The sequence below is a fragment of the Acinonyx jubatus genome, chromosome D2, assembly GCF_027475565.1.
Source record: "Acinonyx jubatus isolate Ajub_Pintada_27869175 chromosome D2, VMU_Ajub_asm_v1.0, whole genome shotgun sequence".
Taxonomy (NCBI): domain Eukaryota; kingdom Metazoa; phylum Chordata; class Mammalia; order Carnivora; family Felidae; genus Acinonyx; species Acinonyx jubatus.
This window is the reverse complement of record NC_069393.1, coordinates 23,436,667-23,456,070: the sequence shown is the minus strand read 5'-3', so window position 1 is coordinate 23,456,070 and position 19,404 is coordinate 23,436,667.

Here is a 19,404-nt window from a genome sequence, read left to right as displayed (position 1 = left end):
TGGACCTCTCAGCTAATAAGAATCCACTCTTTGTTTAAATCAGTGACCCACAGAAACATTTCCAGGACACTGTTTTTCACATACAGTGATCCTAAGGCAATAGTTTTTGGCTGTTCCTATAAAATGCTATAGCTGTTACTTACTAATGTGCCCTTGATTCGCTGACTGATAATACAGTTGGCAGGAGAATTGACTGTTTGCTATATCCTAGTCAGGGGAGACTTTCTGACATAACCCTGTAGTGATTTTTTTCCCCTATCAACAGAAGCACATAGGGTAATAAGCTGTGACTATTGAACAACATTCACCAAATTCTGCGTGCCCTTTTCCCAAAAGATACATTACACCAAAGGAGGAAAAAATGCAACGCCTGTAGATTCTTTCACTAAAAGTCTCCTTATCTAGAAAGGGTGCTTGCTTCATGTTTCATACTTCTTCCAGAGAGTTTGCAAGCATCCTTCAATGCCCTTAAAGAGGTAAGAAAAACTCAGAGTCTGTTCCAGGAGAGGTGACACGTGTAGTTGGAGTACCTTCCTCATTGGAGGCAGTGGATCTATCGCTTCCCTAAACCACAGACAGGGCTGAGACCTCCCCATAGCTCCTTCTAAGAACTCAAAAGGCTCATCAGCTTGGGGGGGGGGGAGCTAGGATCACCCAGCAGGGGAAGAATAGAATGTTCAGTAGAGAGGTGGAAGCATATAGGAAATATCTGAATCATGCTCAAAGTGGAAACTCAGAGACAACCACGTCATTTGGACACCTGGCTCCTGCAACATCCTTCTCATTGCAGTGAAAAGCACCCCAGGAACAAGAGGCAGCCCCCAGTTTTGGCTAAATTCTAAAATAACATTAAATGATTTCATTCCATGCTCACTATAAGCCTACTAGAAGCAGATGTTACCATCACCCCCAATTCTAAGTGGTGGAATGGGAATTTGAACCTAGGCAGCCAAACTCTAGAGCCCACAGGGGTGCCAGTACAAGGTGACACCTTCCATTCTCCACCCTACCTTTTTTAAACTTCATCTGAAAATATCACACAAGGTCAACTTTACCACATAGAGGAGATAAAGAAACAAATAAATATGAGGGAGGAGGAAATGGAAAATACAACTCCCACTAGGGTCTGGCTATTAATGTGTCTGCACTGTTCCTACACTTGAATAGATCTGGTTCTGAGTCTGCTACTGAAAAGGAACCAAAAATGACCTTGAATTGAAACTCTTGCATAGGAAGGTGACGTGATGAGCTCAGAGAGACCACAGCACATCTCTGCAAGGGCTCTGAGCACCACCGTCATGGTTGCTTCCAGTTGGCTGGGTGGGGGGTGCTGCCTAGGTGGTTTCCAGTTCCGATGAACTTCCTGACTGCCAACGCCAAGCTTGGGGTTTCCTCTCTACCGAGTGGAGAAGATGGGAGGTGATATGGCCTTTCCAAGGGGGAGACTCTTCCATCAGTGACTTCTTAAGGTGTGTTTGTGGAGGCAGAACCTCAGTTAACCCAAGCATGGGGCAGGATTCTCTGGAGCAAATACCAGTGTCAACCAAGCCCTCCCTGACCTCATTTCCTCTTGTTCTTATCTTCTCTGCTTCAACCACACTCGCCCTTTTGCTCTTCCCAGAACATGTCAGGCACATTCCTGCCTCAGGGCCTTTGCACATGCTTTGTTTTGCCTGGAAAGTTTTCCCCTAGATATCCCTTGATATGACTTGTTTTCTCTCTCAAACCTTTCCTCAAACATCTCCTTCTCAGTAAGACCTTCCCTAGTTACGTATGCTAGCCACAATTGCATTCTGAACTCCAACACTCTCCCCACACCAACACACACACCAACACACACACACACACACACACACACACACACACACACCCCTCTCCCATTCCTTGTTTCAGTTTTCTCAGCACACCCCACTATACCATCTACAATACATTTTACTGACTTCTCCCGTTTTTGGACTGTCTCGCCCTGCTGAAAGTAAACTCTGCGAAGCAAGGATTTTTGTCTGTTTGGATGTGTATCCCAGCACCTAGAATACTATGTATCCAGTGCTCAATAAAAAAGTGTTGCATGAATTAGCGAGTGAATTAATGCATCCTAACTCTGCCATTCAAAAACCAGGCAACCGTTCACAAATTAGTTAACTTTTTCTATGCCTCATTTCTGCAACTGTAAAATTGGGATGATAATTCCTACCTTCCTGTTGTGAGTTTCAAACAAAATTACAAAAGGGTATACCCAGCACAATTCTTGCATGTACTTAATGATTTATTTTGTGAGTTTAATGACAGTAATACAAATAATAGTAGCAAACATTTGTAGATTATTTCCTCTGAGCGAGGTGCTGCTTTAATCATTTAACATACCTTAATTCATTTAAGTCTTACAACATCCTATAAGATGCATACTATTATTGTCATCATCCTTACTTGAGAAATAAAGAAACTGCAGAGGAAACTTGCCCGAGGCCACATGACTAGAAAATCATTGAATATGGATTTGAATTCAGGTCCATCTGTCTCCAAAGTCCATAACTTAACCACATCACCACACTGCTTCCCCATGGCAAGAAGACATAATTTATATAATACAGGTGTTTCATTTTTAAACTACTAGAATGTGGTCATGGATCATGCTTGATAACCATTCAATTTCTAAATCAATTGGAATATTTAGATAGTGGCCAAATTGGATTTAACTCTAAGTTACGAAATATCTTTGGCCATGAAATATTACCATTGAAGAGATACTTGGAAACTGGGTTTTATTTAGACACAGTCTACATGACCCAATACATTTACATTTTTAGATAGAGAGCAGTGTCACTTAGTTTCCAAAGCTGAATGGAAACAAACAGCAGGGCCATGTAGACACACCCTACACTGAGCACCTGCTTTTGAGGCTGCCTCAAATATTATCCTTGTTTTTCTTGTGAATTGACTTCCATCACTTGTGATTCCTGTGCACCTAGCATATCTCGTAACAAGCAGTCAGTCATTCATTGTCTATTTTAAGTTTGGTTGTTCAAATGCTAGGTCCCACTCATGGGAGAGAACTCGGGGAGGTTGTGTCTTCCCCATTCATGGTGTTGGTTCTGTAAGTCACTGTGTGCTCAACAGGGGGGCTCATACACACACACACACACACACACACACACATTCACAAATCATCGTTAAAGGTTTTCAGTTCCCTTTTCTCTGTTTTTGGTTTCTATTGCCTTCCCAGTAGTGGCTAAGACAATGCCAGTTTGTCTTTCTTCTCATGATTTCTCTAGAAGGCTTCATGGCCCAGGAGTTCAGCTGGGACCCAGTTTTAATTTCTCATTGTTTTCAGTCTGGCTCTTTTTCTTGTGACGGATAGTAAGCCATTCAAGCCAGCTTAAGACAAAGGCTTTCAGCATACTGTATTATGTCACATTATGTATCTAAAAATCGTTTTTAATGTTTATTTATTTTTGAGAGAGAGAGAGAGAGAGCAAGTAGAGAAGGGGCAGAGAGAGGAGGAGACATAGAATCCTAAATAGGCTCCAGGCTCTGAGCTGTCAGCACAGAACCAGATGTGGGACTCAAACTTGTGAACTATGCGATCATGACCTGAGCCTAAGTCAGACACTTAACTGACTGAGCCACCCAGGTGCCCCTAAAATTTTTTTAATTGTTTATTTATTTTGAGAGAGAGAGGGAGAGAATGTGAGCAGAGAAGGGGCAGAGAGAGAGAGGGAGAGAGAGGAGGAGAGGGAGAATTCCAAGCAGGTTCCACACTGTCAGCTCAGAGCCTGACATGGGGCTCGATCCCATGACCCTGGTTACATGCCGTGAGCCAAAATCAAGAGTTGGAGGCTCAATCAACTGAGCTGCCCAGGAGCCTGTATGTCACATTATTTTTAAAAGATAAAGGAGTTTTCATGGAAATCCTAGAATAGGAGCCATGTTAAGTCTTGGCCTCAAAGAGCCCAGAGCTCAAAGGTGACTCTAGATTCACAAAGGCTCCTGGGTTTCAGCTGCAGGATCTCATGGATCTTTGATTTCTATGACTAAGCAACACACTACATGTCTACTTCTGGCCCTAGTACCAATTAATGGCTATGTTTGCTTCAAGTTCAGGGCCTTAAGAGAGAATCTTATTGGTCCAGTTCCTCTTTTAGTGCAGACTGTAAATCCCTGACTGGGCTATGGATTCTGTATAGTTGGCCCAGGTGCCTAGGCCAGAGTCAGTCATCTATGGGCAGAGGAGGTGGGGCACTGAGTCCTTAATGTGGCCGTCTGGGCTTGCCCCTTCAGTAGGAAATGTGGGCAGGGTGGATCCCCACAGAAGAGGCTGGGGGTGGGTTGGCACAGTACTGACCTTTCCAGAATACCATCTTGTAAAAGAACGATGAGTTACCCAAATCACACAGTGTCATACCAAGGTAAGATGTTGTTACATTGACAAAGATACAGATGCAACTGGGAAAGACATCTGCAAAGCCACATGTGTATGTCTTTGCCATTAGCGTGCTTAAAACATGAAACAAATGTCATCATTTCCTTGTGATATGTTTTGTCTGAAAACATTCATTCTTTTGTCTGACAAATTTAGCTGTTAGAGCTGTGTGGCTTTCTTGGTCAGGGTCTCCAAGTTTTGGTGAGCAGATTGCACTTAGCACAATTTTAGCTGATGCCATTCATAGAGATGTCAATGTGATAACTAAACTGAAGCTGCATTAACCTTTGAAGTTTCCCAGCTAGTTGTTGACGTTTGCTGTGATTGAGCTGGTCAAAACCCATTTACTGGTTACTACCTTGATTAAGTATCCACAGTGCCATGGGCCTGTCTTACACAGACAGAATCTATTCACGGCTTCATAGGTCCCTTGTGTCACATATATGGTGCCCATGGTGCTGGTAAGCTTTCCTCTGAGGACTGGCCTACTGCTATCTAGGGGCCCTGAAGAACAAGAAACATATAGAGGGGCCTTTTTGATCAATATGAGAATGTTAAGGAGCACAGGTTAAGGTCCAGGTCTGGATGCATTGCTGCAGTGGGTAGGAGAGTTATGGTGGGGGGTGGGGGCACTGCTGATACGAAGGCAGAAGGCCTGATAAATGTGACCTGCATTACGATCCTGGCAGAACAAAACCCCCCTGGACATAGACCAAATCCTCACACTTAAGGTAAATGTCTTAAGACGAGTTGAATCACTGCCCACAGCAAGCATTAGTGACCTGCATTTGTCTGAATCATACTCTCTTTTCTTCAGCCCCCAGCAGAAGCCAGTCTCACTGAAGATCCACAGCACCCCAGCTGTGCTTCTCTGTGGCCCATGTCACTTTCTGCCTGTCTTGATAACCTCTATCAGATCTTTCCCCACCCTCTGACAGAAACTTCTTTTAAAAAAACATAAATATTTGATTCATCCTGGGGTTTCTGCCATGGCTTGGAACATGGCAGTCATCAAATAAATATTTGTTGGGTAAATGGAAGTAAGAACCTAAATTGCCTTTTCAGTCACCGGATTGGCTGTTGGTCCATGTTACTTCGTTTTTCTCTTTGCACAGGTACAGTATTTGGCACTGGAGGAATGTCTGAGTGGGGAATGATTGCTAACAGAAGCTAATTTCAGTGTCAAGTTTATTTACAATTTTCAGATGTCTCTAAAGTAGGTTCTGTGAAATGCCATCAGTCTGTCTTGTAAAATATAGAAGGGTACCCAAGCATAGTTAATTACCAGAAAGAAGACGGAATTCCTAGGGGCAGATCAGGAAAGCTTTTTGAGCGTAGAGAAGGAGGTGGAGGAAGAGGAGGAGAGGAGAGTGTTAGTAACATTTATTGACAGTTTGCCACGTGCCAGGCCCTACTATAAGCATTTTACATACGTTAACTCATTTAACACAACAACCCTGTGGAAAAGGTACTATTATCCCATTTTACAGATGCGTCTGGTGTCCTGTGGTCCATGCAGTCTGAATCGCTGGGCTCTGGGACCCCCTTCTCCTTAGTTTTCTCCTTTTTCCCTCCCATTCTGTTTGTACCTTATAAATTCAAAATATTATTTGATAAATGTTAAATATTGCTAAATAGAAAATAGTAAAATATGCAAAGTTTCACAAACCATTATCATGTGACAGATGCTTCTCCAACAGCACATGTATTTGCCTTCTCGGGAAGCCTTGAGTGGTCAAAGATGAGGTGATGATACTTCCTGATTTCATCCTAGGGAGACCATGCTGGCTCTTTTTTGCCCTCCCTGAAGTAGGGAGATCTTTGATATTCCTCAAAATAGGGTGTCGGTAAGATATAAGAATCCATTTCTTGCTCATATTAATGCTTCTCAGAGCATAATGTTGGTGCAGCATTTCTCAAAACCACACAAAAACTTCCTTCACTGGTGTGAGGATGGAGAGAGATGTGACAAAGGCAAGAGTCAGACAGCCCTGTACTGTATGTGTGGCCTCTCTGACAACCACTGTGTCTGCCTGGGCAGATCCATTTTTCCAGTCACGCCAGATGAAGGAATGCACTGCTTTGAATCTGCTCTGACTTTCCAAGACAGGACTACAAAACCTCCACTGTTATCTGGCTAAACAATTCCCACTTCCTGGAAGGGACCCTTTATTCCCTGCCTATTTTTATTGTTGACATTTTTGGGTGGACGACAGAGAAAGCCTCCTCACCAGAAGCTGGAAGCTGTGTCTGAGACACAGTGGCCAAGTCAAATGTCAGAACAGTTTGGTTGGTCCTCAAGGACAAAACAATTCACTCTTCCAGGAACTTAGATGTCCTGTGTACACACTGCTCAAAGAGCAGTGGTTACATAATTCTTCAAGTATTATCCTTGGCCAAAGCAGAGAATTAAGGTGGCGTCCAGAGTCCTGGTTTAGCGAGACAAGTACTTCCCGATAATACAGCACTATTCCTACATCCACATACCTAGAAGAGCCAGGATTACACTGGCACTCAAATGTTTGTGAAATGAACGTGTGAACAAGAAAGAATCTCGGGGCACCTGGGTGGCTCAGTTGGCTAAGCATCCGCTGCTAGATTTCAGCTCAGGTCATGATTGCACGGTTGGTGAGATCCAGCCCTGTGTGGGGCTCTGCATGGACAGCACCAAGCCTGCTTGGGATTCTCTCTCCTTCCCTCCCTCAAAAATAAATAAATAAACATTTTTAAAAGATGAAAAAAAGGAAAAAGAATCTAGAAAGTTATCAATTATAAATGTCAAAAGTAATTATCTCATTAATAGCTACAAATTCTGATTTTTCTCTTGTAAATATGCATTACTTGCATGATAGCCCCAATTTTACTGGAAATTACTGATCTGTAGGTGAGGTGAGGGCTGTGTTATGGCCAAGCTCAGCTTCATTGTCAGAGGAATGGGTACAAAATTTGTCGATCAGTTCCTAGAAAACTGGGCCCTTTACAGAATCTGGATCAAGTTAACATTTTCGACCTAATGGAGAAGTAACTACTTTGTTCTCTGAGCAAAGGGTTTCTTGAAATCACAGAATATTAGAGGTCATCTTGCCCAATCTTCTTAGTTTTCAGATGATTTGAGCCCAAAGAGGCTTGAGACTTTGGCCTTGAGCAAGCCAGTGATGAGACTGGGCATTAGAACTCGGCTCTCCCAGGATGTGGAGAAACGGGAACACTCTTGCACTGTTGGTGGGAATGCAAACTGGTGCAGCCACTCTGGAAAACAGTGTGGGGGTTCCTCAAAAAAATAAAAATAGACCTACCCTATGACCCAGCAGTAGCACTGCTAGGAATTTACCCAAGGGATACAGGAATACTGATGCATAGGGGCACTTGTACCCCAATGTTTATAGCAGCACTCTCAACAATAGCCAAATTATGAAAAAGCCTAAATGTCCATCAACTGATGAATGGATAAAGAAATTGTGGTTTATATACACAATGGAGTACTACATGGCAATGAGAAAGAATGAAATATGGCCTTTTGTAGCCACGTGGATGGAACTGGAGAGTGTGATGCTAAGTGAAATAAGCCATACAGAGAAAGACAGATACCATATGGTTTCACTCTTATGTGGATCCTGAGAAACTTAACAGAAACCCATGGGGGAGGGGAAGGAAAAAAAAAAGAGGTTAGAGTGGGAGAGAGCCAAAGCATAAGAGACTCTTAAAAACTGAGAACAAACTGAGGGTTGATGGGGGGGGGGGTGGGAGGGAGGGCAGGGTAGGTGATGGGCATTGAAAAGGACATCTTTTGGGATGAGCACTGGGTGTTGTATGGAAACTAATTTGACAATAAATTTCATATAATAAAAAAATTAAAAAATAAAAAAAAATAAAAAAGAACTCGGCCCTCCCGACTGTAAGCCCATTTTGCACCCAGGCAAAAATCCAGAGAGAAATTGGCCGCGTACTCAATCAGGTAATTGAAGAAAGGTTAACAAAGGGACTATTTAAAAAGTATGGATAGAGTTAAGAAGACCATCAAAGGAAATGGAGCACCCCAGGTCACACAAAGATGGAGCGCTGTTAAACTCACAGGCTTTAGGAGGCAAGGGCAGGAGCAGTTCCAGAAGCCGAGGGAGGAGGGGCACCCAGAAGTCGCTCGACAGGCACTGGCTTTGGGTAGAGGGACCCAGCTTGTGGGCAGCAGCCTGAGTGTGGGGGGCACAAATAGCCCAACCTCATCCTTTTCCCAAATGGAAGCCAAAGGTCAAGGGAGCCTGGTGATTCAGTTCAAAGAGGATAATACGGCCCAGAGTAGAGTGAGCACAGGTGGAAAGCGGGTTCCAGCATGTTCGCCCTCCAGTCCTATTTTCCCTCTCACTGCAGCTTTAGATCAGGTCCAATAACCTGGACCACTGAGGTTACATTTTTAAAAAGTCTTAGGATATGCATAATATAATACATATTAGAAATACAAATAGTATTTCATAATAGATAATACATAATAGAAATAATACATATTATAATACATAATAGAAATAATGTACATATATAATACAAATAATACATATAATACATAATAGGAAAACCAGAACATGTAGCTGTTTAAAGGGATTATAAATACTTTCAACATTTATGATTGATACACTTCTAGATTTTTTTCTATCCATGCCACACATATTTATGGGATGTCAATGTTCACACTGTTGTAGACAATGTGTATATTGAAATGAAGAAAACGGACGCAGATTCTTTCCCTCAAGGGGCTAACATTCTAGTGGGGATGAGTCATGATAAACAAGATAAATAACCCAAATGATAGTGTGTTAGATAATGATTAAGTGGTAAGAAGAAAAATAAAACAGGGGAAAGGAATAAGACTGTAATTGGGGAGGTGTTATACTTTTAAATAAGGTGGCCAGGTGTGTGTGTGTGTGTGTGTGTGTGTGTGTGTGTGTGAAGAGAAAGAGAGAGAACGATGACTGTCTATTTCTAGGGCTTTTCCTCTGGCTAAGCGCTGAGTGTTCAGGTGATGGGGAGTGTAGGTGGTGTGACCTCCCCCCTCCCTCGCAGTTTCAAAATGTCTCTCTTTAGATTTTTTAAAGGGCAAAGCTTTCTCCACTCCTTATATTAACCATTTTAAAAGTGCCAGGGGGAATCCTCAGTGCAAGTTTATTAGCCAAATTCTTGATGTCTATCTGTCCCTTTCTAACTGAGTGACTTGGGGGAAGTCATTTAACCTCTCAGATTCCTCATGTGCAAAAACCAGGGTTTGGGTGACAAAGGAAATGAGATTAGATCTGTGAGGGACCTAGTGTGCAGCACAAAGTGGATGGTTAGTAGATGATGGCTTCTTTCCTTCTCTGGGCAGAACTGCATGAAAGACATGTTCTGGTAAAACTGTAGACTCAAGATCCACAGAACTGGACAGTTTGCTGAACAGTGTCTTGATAGTAATAGCTGGCATCAGTTGACCACTTATGTATGCAGTGGAGGGCCAGACTCCCCCGTGCATGGTTGATAGCTCATAGGTCATAGAAGCCAGGCTTGACTTCAGATGTGGCTGACATCAAAGCCAGTGTTCTCTTTGTCAAGCACTGGGTTCCTCTTCTCACCTGCCCTCCTCAGTCCCCATGAGGAAGGGTCAAGGTTGGATTGAGCCACAGTATAAGCAAGCGTTTCCTCATAGTCTGAAAGCCCATGAATATCTTTAGATTACCAGGTCTATTATGACCTTGGAAAAGCTTCTTGACTAAATCCAACCAATGCAATGGTTTTAATGATGGGATGCTGGGCTGATCGTGGATCACCTGGGCAGTTAAAAAAAAAAGCCAGGACTTTACCCCTTGGAGTCCTAGTTAAGTGGGTTTGGGAAAAGGCCTGAGTGTCTGTATTTTTCAACATGGCTTCAAGTATTTCTGATGTATAGCCAGGTTTGGATGATAGCTTCCTAGGTCCCAAACAAATGCACCTCAGAGATCTTCTGTTTCCTTTTCCCAGCTGCCACCAGACTCATGAATTACAAATCTTCCAAATGGATGTTGGCCTCCTGGGTAACTTAACCCAGGCTTCATCCAAAAACTTTGATACGAGTCCTGGGACAGGCCAAGGTCTAGTTGCCTTGAAGCACTAAGAAGAGAGACTTCCTCCAGGCCAGCCCATCAGTCAGAGTTCTTTGGCTACTGTAGGAACATTCTATCAGCTGTACTATCCTACAGTCCACAGCTTTTATAAGGACGTTATGAGAGAGACCTCGTCAAACGCTTTGCTGAAATCAAGTAATACAATGTCTATACTGCTCCGTTTACTCCACACACGAGAAGCCCCATCCACAACAAAGTACAATGGCATAACTCTTTATCAGTGAGCCCACACTAACTGCCAGTGATTAGCAACTTCATTTCCAAAGGCTTAACAGTATTTTTTTGAGAAACAGAGGGACCTACTGTCTTCTTGGTAGGTTTCCACAAATGTGAGCTGGAAAATTGTACTCACATCAATCAATAGTAAAATCAACTTGGGCCTCACTTAGGCCTAACACTGCGTTTCCATCAAGAAAAAGGGCTCAGAAGGCATCTGAGTGGCTCAGTCAGTTAAGCATCCGACTTTGGCTCAGGTCATGATCTCACGGTTTGTGGGTTCAAGTCCCGCATATTTGGGCTCTGTGCTTACAGTGCAGAGACTGCTTGGGATTTTCTCTCTCTCTCTCTCTCTCTCTCTCTCTCTCTCCCTCTGTCTCTCTACCCCTCCCCTCAAAATAAATAAACTTTAAAAAAAGAATCAAGTAGACAAAAATAAAACAAGAATTTTAAAATTATCTTGGGCCGTCTGGGTGGCTCAGTTTGTTAAGTGTCTGACTTCAGCTCAGGTCATGATCTCACAGTTTGTGAGTTCAAGCCCAGCATCAGGCTCTTTGCTGACAGCTCTGAGCCTGGAACCTGCTTCAGATTCTGTGTCTGCCATCTCTCTGCCCCTCCCCCACTATCCCTCTGTCTTTCTCTCTCTTTCTCTCTGTCTCAAATATAAATAAACATTAAAAAAAAAAAAAGGAACAAGTGCTCAGATTATCAGCATATCAGGGCAGGAAGAAAGTGCTGGAATAACTAATATAGTGGTCTCGAAGTTGTACATTTACCATCTTTCTTTGATAATCAAGAAAGGCAAAAGCTACACAGTCATTCATATTAAATGTTGATCATTTAGTTAGTCTACACTGGCAACCTCAGACCCACTACTCATCCTATTGCTTCCTTGATGACAGCAAGTGCACATGACCTCTCCCCTCATCCATACAGCAAACATGGAGTCAAGTTTCCTAATTAGAGGGGAGGTTTGTTTGTGTTTTAAATTGTTTTATGTTTTTTATTTTATTTTGTTTTTCAGACGAGGTGATCTTCTCTTACATTTGGGTTGAGGGTGATTGTCAATTCCCTATGACTCTTTATGTGCCACAGCCAAGTACTTTGAAAGTGAATTTTATTTGCTTAAGGATGTGGCTTAATTGACATTGCCCAGTGTATCTGATCTCTTTGTTACCTTTCATCTTTTTGCTCATGGAGTGAAACCCTTTATTTGCCTCATTTATCCTAGGGTCCCCTATTTGAATGAGACCCTCTGTATAAAAATCAATGTATTAAAAAATTATAATAGTGATAAAACCTTGAAGAAGTATTCTTTACTTTAGCAGGGGGTTCACTATGTGATCCTTTAGGTAGTGAACACAGCCAAGAAAATATACTTAAATCTGTGCTTTCGTTTTACTCACTGCATGTCACATATGCTAGTCTATATATGTAAAGATTGTCTTGTCATCATCCATTAGCTACTTTCGTTTCTCATAAAATAACAAAGCCATATATTCTTTTGTCTTGTTATAAAATATGATTTTAAGTTATTATTTCTCTGGGTATTATTTTTTAATCATTGAAGAACATGTAAAAATGTTGAAGGATCGTATTGATAGCCAGCATCTATGGAGCGCATTGATAACAGACACTGCTCTCTAAAGGCCATACATGCATTCGGTTATTAAAACTACTCATGAAGTTATGACATTAAGCTATCATTATTTTTCCATCTTTATCTTGAACCATTTTGGTTTTTTTTTTTCTAAAAAAAGAAAAACTTAGAGGAAGCCAGTATTTTTTTCTCCCTTGGGAGAAAAAAAAGAATTCTAATATATTAATAAAATACTTCCTCACTGTTCTTTTGGCTTCCCAAGTCACCTTGAACTAAGCCTGCATGAATGAGTCTTTAATGTTAAGTCTAGAAACTTTTATCAAGGAGTAGTAGTAGATTTATATTACTAGACACAGGATGGGATTTAAAGATGACAGAGTTACTAATCATTCATTTGTTCATTCTCATAACAAGAATTTATTGAGCACCTATGATATGTAGGACACCGTGGTAGACATTAGGGATACAGGGATGAAGAACACACACTCTTCAGATTCCTCTTCAACGTCCATTACAGTAAATTACCTACGTGCAGGTTCCACTTAGTTCACTGGACAAATTATCTGATGTATTTTAGAGGCGGATTCCTTCTTCCCAGTGCTGACCCCAACTTGCCTGATTCTCCCTTATTCTTACTTGTGTACTGTTCTTGAGGACTACCTGAGTTTTTATTGGGCTACTTCATGCTCTACCACTTGGTCTGGATCCAAGGTTCTTGGTGGCACAAAATCCATTTAATTCCCAATCTACTCCCCAGAGACTTTCTGATGAGTGGATTCCTTGTGTCTCACACCCTTGAACTACCCAGTCTTTTAGACATAGGGGAATTTATCTACAGACAGTGATGGTTATCTGACCCAGTACAGGCATTGATTAAACGGTGACGCTCTCACCCAGCCCAGGGGTCATGACCTTTTCTTGGGTATTCTTTCTTCCAAATTGGGCAGAAGGTCCACCTTGTGATTTGTCTGAAAACCCTGTTAAAGTTTGTCTCTCTAGCTACTTCATCCTTTGACCCAGTGTTTGAAAATTTGTCAAAGCCAATTCCTGTAAAATAATAATGCCCCACTTAGTCTCTGATCTAGATGTAGGCTAGATTTCCAGAAACCATGGAAATAATTGGGAAGGGGAGTGGGGGAAATAAAACCTCAGAGCAACCAAAATAGCAGTCATTGAGGCCATGTGCTAAAGCCCATGTAGACTTGTAGGCTCAGTGTGTTAGCTGCCTGTTGCTGCTGTAACAAATCCCCGCCCCCCCCCAACACCCCTGACTTAGTAGTTTAAAACATTGTATTGTCTTACAATTTTGGAGATAAGAAGTTTGAAATGGGTCTCACTAGGCTAAGATCAAGGTGTCAGGAGGGTTATATTCCTTTGTGGGGGCTCATGGGGAGACTCCATTTGCTTTGCTTTTCCAGCTTCTAGCTTCCAGCTGCCTGAATTTCCTTAGTTTACAGCCACCTTCCATCTTCAAAGCCAGCAATGGTTGGTTGAATCTTCCTCATATCCAATCACTCCAACACTCCTGCTTCTCTCTTTCACTCACAAGGAATTTTGTGATTATATTGGGACCAACTCATAGTCCAGAATGATCTCCATATCTCAAGGTCAGCTGAATTCCCCTTCCCGTGTAACATAACACATCCAAGGATTCTAGGGATTCAGACATAAACATCTTTGGGGAGGGACATTATTCTGACTTGCACACCCAGGCTCAACTCCACACATCATTAGTCCATAGTAATACAAATATGGTTATTTGGTGTGTGAGCTGTTAAAAGCAGAGAGCACACTGTGAGTGACAGACAACTGTCTGCAATAGGAAATGAGAGCTGGGAGTCTAATGTCAAAAGAAGAGATTAAAACCGAAAATCAGCCCCAGAACCAGGAAATCGCAGGAGTCTGAGGTCATAGAGAATACAGAGACTTCTGTCTACTTCAGTGACTCCTTGGGGTGTTCTGTTTTATGGCACAAAACTTTAAACACTGTTCAAAATTGTGACCCTGAGTCATTAATAAAATGTTTAAAACTCAAGCAGCATACCACATTAAATTTTTTTTTAATATTTATTTATTTTTGAGAGAGAGAGAGAGAGGAAAAGACAGAGTACAAGTGGGGGAGGAGCAGAGAGAGAAAGACAGAGACACAGAGAAAGACAGAGAGCCTGAAGCAGGCTCCAGGCTATGAACTATGAGCACAGAACCCAATGCGGGGCTAGAACCCACGAACCATGAGATCATGACCTGAGCTGAAGTCGGATGCTTAACTGACTGAGCCACCCAGGCACCCTGATACCACATTTTTTAAAAAAGGATTTAAACAATGAAATCATAAAACATCCAGCAGAAATCTAATGAATATTCACTGACTTCTGAATGAGAAAGGATTTTCCAAGCAGGAAAACGAAGGAAGAAATAAAAAAAGAAAAAGGAGCCATATTTTAATATAAATAGATGTTAATATTTACACATTAAAACCACATTATTTAATTACACATTGTAAACAAATTAAAAGGTAAGGAGCAAGTTGTGAAAATTATTTGTCAGAAATAGTATAGTCAGTAATCTTAACAGAATTCACACAAATCAATGAGAAAAATATTAAGCCCACAAGAAAAAAAATGGGCATATTTTATGTAGAAAATATTAGTGGCAAATTAGTATATTAAAATGTTTAAATTTAATGGTAGTAAAAAGTCAAAGAGTCATGACAGTTTTAACTTATCAAATTAACAGTGATTTTTAAAAAAATGATAATATTTAATGTTGGTAAGGGTGTTGTAAATTAACACTCTTCTACGTTGCTGGGGATATATAAATGATACAAATCTTTTGGAAGGCAGTTTGACTGTATGTATGAAGAGCCTACAGATATATTTTGACATATGAATTCCACTTACAGGTATTTATTCAAAAGAAATAAAAATAGACACAAAGATTTCTGCAAAAAAGATGCCATCCTTATTTATAATAAAAACAACAGACTTACCCAATGAAAGTAATAGTTAAGTGATGATTACAGATGATGGTCAGACAGAGCCATTAAAACATATTTTCAAAGAATGTTTAATGACATAGAAAACATTAAGTGAATTGTGACATTTAAAAACACTTCAGCATACATTTTATGCAGAATAAGATGAGAAAAATTACAGCAAATGTTAATAGAGTTATGGATTTGTGATTAACTTTTGCCTTATTTTTTCTTTCCCAAATTTATAAGCTTTGAAAATAAGCATGTGTTTAGTTTTATGCTTAGAATGTATTATTTTGTTTTTAACAATCAAAAGTAGAGAGGGCATGTAGTACACTTTAGAAATATTTTTATATAAAATTGTTGAATGGTTTGGGTGTTTGAAACTTTAGTTGTGTAAACAATTCATCTACATGCAGTCCTGTCTCCCAAGATGGTGGATAAGACACTGATGTACTTTGGATATACTGACTTATTTTAATGAAAAATAAAACTCTAAATTCATATAATTGGTTAAGTGTTTGGCTTATCAGAGCATTTTCCAAAGTGTGTTTCAGGAAACTAGAGTGCTTTAAGTTGCCCTGGGAGAAAAAGTATTTGGAGTTCAAATGAAATTGGGAAATCCTGTATACTGTTTTCTCTTCTTGGAGAGTCACAATTTACATTTTCAAGGGTCTGAAAATTCCTAAAGTAATGAATCTGCACAATTTTTTTGAAGTATGGTTGATATACAATGTTACATTCATTTTAGGTGTATAACATAGTGAATCAGCACTCTATACGTTATGCTGTGCTCACTATAAGAGTAGCTACCATCTGTCACCTTACAATGCTATTATAATATCACTGATTCTATTCCCTATGCTGTGCCTTTCATTCCTGTGACTTATTCATTCCATGGAAACCTGCTTAGTTTTGTTTCAACCAGAGTTTCCAGAAGCGGTACTCTTCTGAATTCTACTAACACCTATTAACATCTCCTTCCAAATCATGTTTCAGGTATGTTACACACTTGAAAAAATCATGGGTTTAAGAAAAGCTCACCTGACTCACTTTTGTTCACAGTTTTGTAGACTGTGAATTAGAAGATGTGAGTCCAGTTTCAGTGAACTTTTCTAGAACTGTCAGGAAAATTCTAGTTGGAAGGATAATAAGGTACGATTGGGCAAACTCGAAGCTTTATGTGATGGTTATATGCTTGGGAAGACTTCAAGCTCTCTCTTTTAAGTTTATTTACTTATTTTGAGAGAGAGAGAGAGAGAGAGAGCACGCACATGCATGGGGGAGGGGCAAAGACAGAGGGAGAGAGGAATTCTAAGCAGGATCTGCACTGGCAGTGCAGAGCCCTACACAGAACTCAAACTCACGAACCAGACTTCACAGACCGAGCCATCCAGGTGCCCCCTCAAGCTCTCTTGCATGCTGCAAGATTCCCCTCTCCCACATCCTACATCCCTTCACCAGTCCCAAGCAGTGAAAAGCTGCCAGCCTCAAGTACTCTGAGTTGCTGAAGGTTTTCAGGTTTTCCTTTCCAAGCACACTATGCCCAAAGGGGATGGGACTTTCCAGGCACGAAGCCTGAAGGAGAACACTTCTCCAACTTCCTGCTCCAGATTGCAGAATACTGTGCAGTCCCGTAGTTACACCTGGTACCTCTGGATGAGATGATAGGGTCCATTGCTAGAAAGTAAGCCTTACGTTAGAAGATAAAGAGGATGCGTGGGGCCACCAGAGAATGGTGCAAACGAGTTCTTATGTCTTTCAGCAAGTGGCCTGTGAGTGCCCTCTTTCTCTCCAGTCTTTTACGCTCTTCCCACAAGGTCTATTTCATCCCTTTGAACCGTGGGCTTTTCCTTAAGGTGCAGGATGCCAGGCAATGTGCTGTTCTTGGAGCTGAGGGAGCCATGCTGTGATCTTCAGGTCCACTCAAAACACTGTCTTTGGCTCATATTGACATTCTTAAACAGCACTCATTAAGCGTCCTGTTATGTTCCCAGAATCTCTGACCCTTTTATCTGGCTTCCCCAGAGTCCCAGGAAAAAGTGGAAGTAAGTAAGCAGGAGGTGAGAAACCTATGCCATCCTGCTTAGCTTCACAGATCCCCATGACACTAGGGTAAGCTGGGAGCTCCACGATCATCCCATCTTATCTCATGTGGGTATCTTGGCTTTAGAGGAGAGAGGAGCATTCAGAGAGGACTCTAGATCCACATTTGCCACTGCAATCACAGTAACTCTGCTTTTGAATATATTAAGGCAAGATTTAGTTTGAAAACAGATCCCTGCTGCTAAAGAAAAAGCTGAAGGCAATGGATCTAGTCCAGCTTCATGCATGAATCTCTCTGTATTGAGTAATCATGTAGCTTCTTCCTACAGCCCTCCAGTGATGGGGAGCTCATTATCCTTCCATATTTGGTCGTATAGTATATGAAACAGAAATCTGATTCCCTGAGACTCCTACCCATTTGTCTCAGTTCTGCTTTTTGGAGACAGATGGAAATAGTTTAAACCAATTTCTAGCTTTAAGCTCTACCAGGGAAGGGACTTTGTCAATTTTGTTTTTGGTGCGTCTCTGGAATAATTTCTGGCATTCAGGGAGAGCTTATTAAGTGATTAGTAAGTAAATAGATGCATGAGTACTCTTATGTATCTGTTGTAAGATTACCATATGACTTGCATCTTAAAAATGACATACCTAAGGGCTCATGTGATGACAACTTCCTTATCCCTTCTTAGTCAGTGTCCTCTCTATCAAAGAATCCTAGCATAGAGGAGCAATATGCTAAGGATCTTTGGGTATGGGGCAAGGAGACTTGGGATTTAACTTACTCTGCTCTGTGCTTCTGAAAAAAGCTAAAACAGGCACTGTATGAAGGCAACTTGACAATCATGAAGAAAGCTACCAGCCTCTTGTTAGGGAATAAAGTATGACCCAGACATGAGGGTCATGCTTATGTATCCTCATCATTGATGGCCACCAATGTAATAGGCTTGAGAGGCACTGGAAAACCCCACCAGTTCCCGTGATAAGGTGAGAAACTTCACCATTAGTAAGCCATTCCTTTGGATAAAGTACTTATCTTTCTTCTAAACGTAAACATTAGTCATATTGAGTTGCCAGCATCTTAGAGTGAATTAGCTGACTGGGTTGTTTTCTTTAAGGATAAAAGTCCTTTGAGATGCTGACTTCTGGGGGGAGGAAGAACTGAGTATCAGAGAGAGAAGGGGACAGGAAAGTTAGCTGGAGGGTGAAAGAAGTACATTTTGTTACACTTGATACATGCGTAGGCTCCATGCAAGCTGCCCTGTTTAGAAAAGGCTATTTGGGGGACGGTGTTGGTCTGGCTCCATGGAAACCCTTTGAAACTGCAGACAACCCCCACCCGCTATTGTGAGTTTTCCATATGAATATGATGCCACAGGACCAATGCACTCAAACATTTTGGGAGAGAGGTGCTAGATATGTTTAAATGACTATCAGGCCGGTGGGGAAGATGTCCAAGCTTGCCTGAGACTATCCTCTCACCACAGAAGGGAAAAACCAATCCCTGGCAAGCACGAGGCTGATTATCAGCCGTGTGATGAAGTGTTACTTCCTGTGCAGGACATTCACAATTCTTGAGAAATTCTTTCCCAATCAGAGTGAATGACAGTTTTAGAAAATGAAGGCCTTTGTTTTCTTCCTCTAAGCATACACTCCCTCCTTTACTTCCCTTCCCCCAAATCATATACCTATCCCAGAGAAAAGATTTGATTTTGGATTGTGTGCCCACATGGGGTGGTGGGGAGTTAAAAAAATGTAATTTTTCTGCCCTAACTGAACTTGAATTACCCATACAGACATCTCTTTCATAGTCCTTGCAGCCAAATGTTGCTTTTTGTTCCTTTTCAGATAATGCAACTAATATCATTATCCATGTGGGGGTGTGTTTACTATTCTGAGATCACATTAACATTACTCATTTAACGATCTGCAATGTTTTGAAACCAGTGTGTCTCACCATATCCCAGAGTGGGATTTTTTTGTCTACTGATGTTTGATTGATAAGGACCGCCCCTGACCATGACCTTTA